This window comes from Galeopterus variegatus, unplaced genomic scaffold (assembly GCF_000696425.1).
Source record: "Galeopterus variegatus unplaced genomic scaffold, G_variegatus-3.0.2 Scaffold2602, whole genome shotgun sequence".
Classification (NCBI taxonomy): domain Eukaryota; kingdom Metazoa; phylum Chordata; class Mammalia; order Dermoptera; family Cynocephalidae; genus Galeopterus; species Galeopterus variegatus.
In genome coordinates, this window is record NW_007728713.1 from 306,667 (window position 1) to 314,966 (window position 8,300).

General features: G+C 39.7%; 1 long non-coding RNA gene across 1 annotated transcript; it reads left to right on the plus strand.

Moving 5' to 3' along the window:
• Positions 1-896: 896 nt before the first annotated feature.
• LOC103598413 lies at positions 897-7,027 on the plus strand. Its single transcript, XR_551200.1, has 2 exons — positions 897-980; positions 6,707-7,027. It is a non-coding gene; the product is annotated as an uncharacterized LOC103598413 (long non-coding RNA).
• Positions 7,028-8,300: the final 1,273 nt, after the last annotated feature.

Below are 8,300 nucleotides of genomic sequence, written 5' to 3' on the forward strand. Positions count from 1 at the left end.
GTCTGACTGTTGTTTTATTCTAGTTCAGAAATTAACAAATAAAACTCAGACTTCTATAAAAAAATTTTTGGCTGTTTACAAGAGTACCATTTTAAGAAAGTGACATGGTACTGGGTTTTAAGTGGAAATTTCCTCTGACATACTAATGAGTTCCTTGTGATCCCAGATTATGTTGTGTCTTCATTAACTCCAAAAGTTGTTTAACAGTAGAATGAAGTTATTCTTCATCATTCCCAGAAGAAGAGGAACCAACTTCTCTCCCTCCAAAGCAGAGAAGTTTTTTTGTGGTAGTTTTCTGAGATTTTTTTTAAAACTTCTTTGACCAACCCTTTCCTTTTGGGAATTGCTCCCTCCTGTTGGGTGTTAATAGGACACAAACCTCACTGTCATTGTGGTGGCATGTGACCCAGGCCAGCCATGAGACTACGTCTCATCCCCTGGGCACAAAGATGGGGTTGAGGAGGACACATGGTGTGATCAGGAAAAATGGGAGTCCTTTGTCCGGACTGATACAGCAGTTCCTGAGACCATGCCATGTAAGCCTGCAGCAGCTGTAGGTAGCCCACCAGAGAATAAAACCCACCAGAAGAAAACCAAGCTGAGCAGCAGGGACAGAAATAGTCCTGATGGCATCAGTGAACTCTGAAACTAGTCAAAACCCCTCAGCTTCAAAGGAAATGCACCAATAAATTGTCTTCCTTGCTTATGCTGTTTTGAGTGAGATTTCTCTCTAAAATATTCACTTACAAAGTCACCCCCGCTGCACCCCCACTCCTAGTTCTGCTTACCGCCAACCCTCACCTCCACCCCTACCCCACACACCCGGGCCCCTGAGCCACCTCCACTGCACCCAGGCCTTCTCCACTCCCTCCCCCGACCCCCACCCTCATCCCCACTCTAGCTCCCCCACCCCAGCTCCCACCCGGGTGAAGAATCAAACCGCGCAGTGCTCGCGACCCCGAGCCTCTGTGATGAATGCGGTAAGTGCACCTGGTAGTCAGGAGCATCCCGAGCATCTTGGTGCTTGACATTTGCTGTTTCCTGACTCTCCTGTGCTCAGACGGGCTTAATTTCCAAAGACATTTTTAAGACTCCAAAATACATTTGGAGAAAATAGGAAAAGATGTAGCAAAATCTCAAGCATGACGTACTCTAGAGTGTGGGCCGGCTGATGTTTCAAAATTAGGTAAATGTTTGGATGCATCCTTATTCATCTCTTAGTGTATTATTTGCTTAATACATGTAGATTTTTTTTAGAATGCTTAGTAACTTGGCTTTTTTTGGGAGAGGTAGTTTTTAGGAAGAGTAAACACATCTAATTTAGTTTTGCTATTGAGAACTGTAAAAGATAAAATTCGTATTTATCAAAATGATTGAATTCGAATGGTATGTAGTCACAAAATAATTATTTTTTTTCTCAAAAATATGTAGCAAAGATGTCTTTTTAACCTTTAGTACATTTGAAATACAATTCCATTCATCCTATTTTCTCAGATCTATATTTGAATCGTCTGACTGTTGTTTTATTCTAGTTCAGAAATTAACAAATAAAACTCAGACTTCTATAAAAAAATTTTTGGCTGTTTACAAGAGTACCATTTTAAGAAAGTGACATGGTACTGGGTTTTAAGTGGAAATTTCCTCTGACATACTAATGAGTTCCTTGTGATCCCAGATTATGTTGTGTCTTCATTAACTCCAAAAGTTGTTTAACAGTAGAATGAAGTTATTCTTCATCATTCCCAGAAGAAGAGGAACCAACTTCTCTCCCTCCAAAGCAGAGAAGTTTTTTTGTGGTAGTTTTCTGAGATTTTTTTTAAAACTTCTTTGACCAACCCTTTCCTTTTGGGAATTGCTCCCTCCTGTTGGGTGTTAATAGGACACAAACCTCACTGTCATTGTGGTGGCATGTGACCCAGGCCAGCCATGAGACTACGTCTCATCCCCTGGGCACAAAGATGGGGTTGAGGAGGACACATGGTGTGATCAGGAAAAATGGGAGTCCTTTGTCCGGACTGATACAGCAGTTCCTGAGACCATGCCATGTAAGCCTGCAGCAGCTGTAGGTAGCCCACCAGAGAATAAAACCCACCAGAAGAAAACCAAGCTGAGCAGCAGGGACAGAAATAGTCCTGATGGCATCAGTGAACTCTGAAACTAGTCAAAACCCCTCAGCTTCAAAGGAAATGCACCAATAAATTGTCTTCCTTGCTTATGCTGTTTTGAGTGAGATTTCTCTCTAAAATATTCACTTACAAAGTCATAAAAGATTCTTCTATGATTTATGGTTTGAAAGGAATGTAACCAATGAGTTCTAGCTTTTCTATTGCCTAAATTACGTTTTGGATAATAAAGTATATGCCAAAGAGGTCACTTAGAAGGAAGCCCTAACTTTTCATATGATTAAGGTTCCCAGTTAGGGAATTACTACTGCCCAGTATAGATTTACTATCTGCACATAGCCTTTACCAAAACCAAAACTAAAAAAATAATAAAAGATTTGGTAGAGAACCAGAGAGAAAATAATAAAACAACAAAACCAGAACCTCCCAGTAAATTTTTTGTCTTATCAATTACTCCATTAAAACTTGCTTTTATAATCTTTAATGTGCGCTGATATAGGACATTTCTTTTTTTGAGGACTAAAAGTTTTAAGGACTGTTACAGACTTTAAGGGACTGTTGAAATTAGTTTGTTGTACTAGAATTTTATCGTGTTGTCTGTTGTTCAGGGGATGTGGGATATTGGCCTATGCTTAAAATTCTTTTGTTTCTCAGAGATTTTCATCTTAAAAGTAAATAACAATATTTGACTAGTACCCAAACAAGCATCTATGCGCTAATCAGTGTGTGACTTAACCATTACTCACAGGTCACTGTGAATGGTGGGATTCGAGCAGGGGACTGGGACCAAGAACATGAAGTATTAGTCACTCCTGATTGCAGGATTGGTTTCTTATGGGAAAATGTGACATTGAGAAGGTACGAGTTCAGAGTCTCCGCTAGTCTTTCTCCAGATGGGTACACTTCCAGTCTTGTCAACAACTAGTGAAATTTCAAATGTATAAAAGCCATGAGCTGAATAGTCGTATATCATAAACAGATGTGAGCCCCACAGAAGGCAGGTATAAGGAAGTGCATCTCTGGAAACATGACAGGGCAGCTTAGGAGGAAAAGTCAAGACAAAGGAGTTCTGGAATCCAGGCTCAGCTCTGAGTGACACTTGTTTAAATGATTGGCTATGATTCCCCAGGAACAAATTCTGCTAAATGTCCAGAGTTTCCCCAACATCCACGTGGTGGGTCCCTGTGATGTCCGTGCCTGTTTGCTGGCTCTAGAGTTGAACAGCAACCTCTCAGTTAATCCAGGGTCACACAACCCTGTCTGTTTGGATCTCCCCCTGGAACCGTGGCATAAACTAGTGGTTTTCAAACCATGAAACAGAATCCCCTGAAGTGATCCTAACACCACCAGGTCTGCAGGTTGGAGGGAGGAAGGATGGCCAAGTGTATTTTTCTAAAAGTTCCCCAAGAGATTGTGGTGATGAGCCAGGGTTAAGGTAAATAAGGTCTGTGAATATGTGCTCTTCATTCCACAGAAAAAGACTTGAGAAACCCTGAACCCTCACTTCAGGCTCCATTGATTTACAATTGTATGTAAAATTAAAGGTATTGATTGAACAAGCTCAATTTGTCTTTTCCCCTTAACAGTCTTCAGTTCTTCTGAGGTTATTAAAAAAAAGCAGTGAGGAATGCACCTTAGCAGGAGCAGGAGGATATGCTAGAGGCAATCACACTGAAAAAGGACAGCTCAGGGCAAGGCCGAGATAAGAGAATTACTAATTAGAAAAGCATTGTCTGTTGCCAGACTAAGATGCCCTCCACCTTGGCCAGCACCAGAGGATTATCTCTTCTGGCTTGTTTCACAGTTTGTTGCATGTTCAGCTTGATGATCAGAAGGAAAACAACTGAACTATGTGCATGAATACGGATCTGCATCATTCAATGGACCAGAGGATTATCTCTTCTGGCTTGTTTCACAGTTTGTTGCATGTTCAGCCTGATGATCAGAAGGAAAACAACTGAACTATGTGCATGAATACGGATCTGCATCATTCAATGGCCCTTAACATAATATTGTGATCCCCACTTTATGAACAAGAAGTTCAGGCCGAGGGAAGGTCAGTGACATATTGAAGGTCACAGAGTCAGTAATTGGAGGATTTAAAGACTCTGAAGCCTTTATGTTTTTTTACCCTAAACCAAACATGGCTATGAATCACACAAAACATCTATCCATATCTGTGAGTGCAGCAGATAAAGGAGGTGGTGTCACTGGCACTCAGGAGTTGGCACTGGTGAAGGGAAGGGATCAATAACAAGGAATAACAAAGACTGTCCCCCACCCCGGCCCCCAGGAAGCCGAGACCATGGAGGACACACAGATACTGTCTCTTCAATTGAACTGAACTGAATCGAATTGATTTTCCTCTTCCGTTAACTCATACTGAACAGAATGAAAAATTTCCTGAGGATCTCTAGATTGCCAAATTACGTACAACAGGGTAATTATGCAGAGGGAGTTCTTTCCAGCTATAAAACCGATCTGTGCTTAAGAATTGAGATGCTGTGTCCACTTCTATGACATAATACATGATTTCTTGTTTCTATTTTTCTTGGGACTTTCACCTACATCCAGAGTTTTAAATATTTTGAAAGGATTATGCTCTCAGAATTTGCTTGCATTGCATGTGGACCATTAGGTTAATATAAACGCTTTCCGTATTCTCATAGACAATGTGAAATAAGGTACTAAATATGTGGACTGTTTTTAAATTACTGGTGGTAATGTGAGTTTAGAACCTTGGGCTACTTACTTACTAGAAATAAAATCCATCTATTTGGTGTGGAGCTCACTAATTCTCATTTTCCCTGGAATCAAAAATCAAAGGTGCCATGAATAACTGAAATTCCTTAATTTTATTCCAACCTCTTCCTAATTGAATATTAAACCAGTTCATTAGTAGCCAGAAAAATGAACTAAAAGAGCTTTTCTCCTCCTACCTACATTATGTAGCAGACATGCTAATGAGCAAATTGGGTAACAAGCAGGAGAAAACAAGGGGTAATTGAATATTAAACCAGTTCATTAGTAGCCAGAAAAATGAACTAAAAGAGCTTTTCTCCTCCTACCTACCATTATGTAGCAGACATGCTAATGAGCAAATTGGGTAACAAGCAGGAGAAAACAAGGGGTAAAGGACAAATAGGGAATATGAAGTCTCTGAGCCACAGATGGTACCAATACATAATAACCATTTTCCTCTATTTAAAAACATGTTCAGAGTAGGTGCACAGACTTGTAAGTTTTAGGGTTCAATGTGTATTTTGCCTGTGCTTTTTAAAATGTGTATATTATGATTTCTAAATGTTTGGTAAAGATATATTCAGAATTTCATGGAGGCATTCTATTATGTAGTCATGCCATATTAATCTGAAGGATGAGCAATGGTATTTCTGACATTTGTAGAAATCACCTGCAAATCATAGGGAAATTTTAACAAAATGCCCAGAGTGCCTTCTGCACAGATGTGTGTTCCAAGTCCTTCACCCACTCATTCCTGCCTCACTCATTCTGTAACTAAATCTCTCATTCTCAATGTTTCCACTCGTGCATCTGGTCATTCCCATCTCACCTGCGTTCAGTCCAGTAGCTTTCCCAGTTAAATGTGTAATCACACAGCCAGTCAAGCATGATCTTTATTGCCTCTTCTATGATTATTCTTCCATTACCCAAATTGGTAAAAAACAATCTTTTAAGCAATAGTTCAGTGACTCCAAATCATTTTTTTTACTCACAAATTACACATATCTTTAATGTTCTACTAGGTGTGACCTCCAGCAGCCAAGACTTCTAAGTAGATATCTTTTTAGAACATCAACATTTGCAAATTCCCAGCTAGTTTGTCACAGAGGGGAATGGGGCAGAGGAATGCCAGAGAGAGAAGGATAGGAAAAGACAGAGTGGGGGTGGAGAGAGCCACTTGACTTCTCATCTCATTGTCCCAAAAGCTTAGTCTAAACTCTACTAGAGAACGTACAGGAAGACTAAATCATGTTATACTGAAATCCTTTGTAAAAACATCAGCATATGTTGCCATTTTGGTGTTTCTGACAGAAGTGTGGATACACACTCAGTCAGCAACGTATAACTCCAACATTTACTCATATGCAGTCTTCTTCTGACAGCTTCTACTTCCTGTTTAGTTGTTAGCTTGAAGTTTTATGCTAAGTAATAAGAAAAATTTTAAATATTAGTACAATTTTCTTATAATCATAAAGAGTAATAATCTCTTATACATTTTGGATTGGCTGGATTCCCAAACTCTTAATTGTGCAGTTATTAGAAGGTCTTCCTATGTTATGTTGGATTAGATGGCTTATTTCTCAGAACTCAAATTGCACTATGTACTAATAAATTATCTAACACAAAATAAATCCCTTAATAATAAATATGGTCTTGGGTAGCTCCTTATTAATCTCTCCAGACTGTAAACTACATGAGAATAGGAGATGTAGCTAACCCCTCTTTGAAATTTCCCACTTGGCAAAATCAGAGCAGCTCACAAAGTTTCATGAGATACTTACTGAGATAAATGCACATTCTGATGGTGTGTCACTTTTTATATATGGACTTCTTATCCCTAGGAACTGGTATGGAGCATCTGCAATGCAGCATTTCCTGCATGATCGAGTCCTGAGCACAGGATATGCTATCATCCTGGAGAAGCCCCTAATCTGAGTATGCTACCAACAACGACCTGGGCATCTTTCCCACCAGGGTACACACCTCAGAATTCAGGAAAGAACAGAAATGAAGGGTGACAGGAAGATCTAATTGTCACTCTGATTTGGAAGGACTCATGAAGCCACATATTTAAGGATATGAATACCAAAATATTCTTGTTAATTTCTGATGAGCAAGGTGTTATTTTTCTCTAAAGGAAAAATTATATTTGAGAAAATGGAGTTGTGATGACAGTTCTTGAACGAAACAAGATGTGAATCACCCAGATAGGGGTGAGGAGGTTGTGGGGAATGTAGGAAAATGGGTTTTCCAGAATGCTGGAAACCTGGCAACAGCAATGTTCTTTGGGTATACCTGACAGGGGACTCTGCTTTCTCCCCGAAGGAGAGTGAAGCCTAATATTTCCTTAAATTGTAGTTTTAGTTTTTCTAAAATGAAGAACTAAAGTATAAGAGCCTGACAGGGGACTCTGCTTTCTCCCCGAAGGAGAGTGCAGCCTAATATTTCCTTAAATTGTAGTTTTAGTTTTTCTAAAATGAAGAACTAAAGTATAAGACCCAAGTACAAAAAAAGCCTAAGTAGAACTACTGAGCCTGTCAGACCCTGAGAAATGCTTTCCTGCATGGCCTGGATTACCTACAGCTGCATGCATCCAGGCAGTTACATGTACAGTATATATTTTATATTCTTGACTAATTCAGTTGGGCTAATTAAAGGATTACTCAGGGTTCTCCAGAGCAACAGAGCCAAACTAATAGAAGATATATATGTATCTCCAATTAATAAATTATACCTATTTATTATTGTAATAGTATCTCCTATACAAATAAGTATATATTTATTATGGAAATTGGCTCACATGATTATGAAGACCAGGAAGTTCCACAATGGGCCATCTGCAAGCAGCCAGAGAACAAGGAAAGATGATGGTGTAATTCAGTCCAAGTCTGAAGGCCTGAGAACCAGGAGTGCCAGTGTCTGAAGGAGAAGATGGATGTTGCCAGCTCTGAAAGAGAGAGCAAATTCACCCCTCCTCTGCATTTTGTTCTATTCATGCCCTCAATGGATTGAATGATGCCCACCCACATTAGGTAGGGCCATCTGCTCTACTCAGTTTACCAGCTCAAATGCTAATCTCTTCCAGAAACACCCTCAGAAACACACCCAGAAATAATGTTTTACCAGCTATCTGGTCATCCCTTAGCCTAATCAAGTTGACACATAAAATTAACCATAACAGTGGATGTACTCCCTCATGTACACTCTTTTTCCCACCTGTCATAGTTCATTTGGGCTGCTGTAGCAAAATACCTTAGACTAGGTAACTTACAAACAACAGAAATTTATTACTCACAGTTCTGGAGCCTGGAAAGTCCAAGATCAAGGTACTGCTGGATTTGCTGTGTGGTGAGGTCTCTCTGGTTCATAGATGGCACCTTCTCACTAAGTCCTCAAAAGTTAGAAGGTGCAAACGAGCTCCTTCAGGACTCTTTA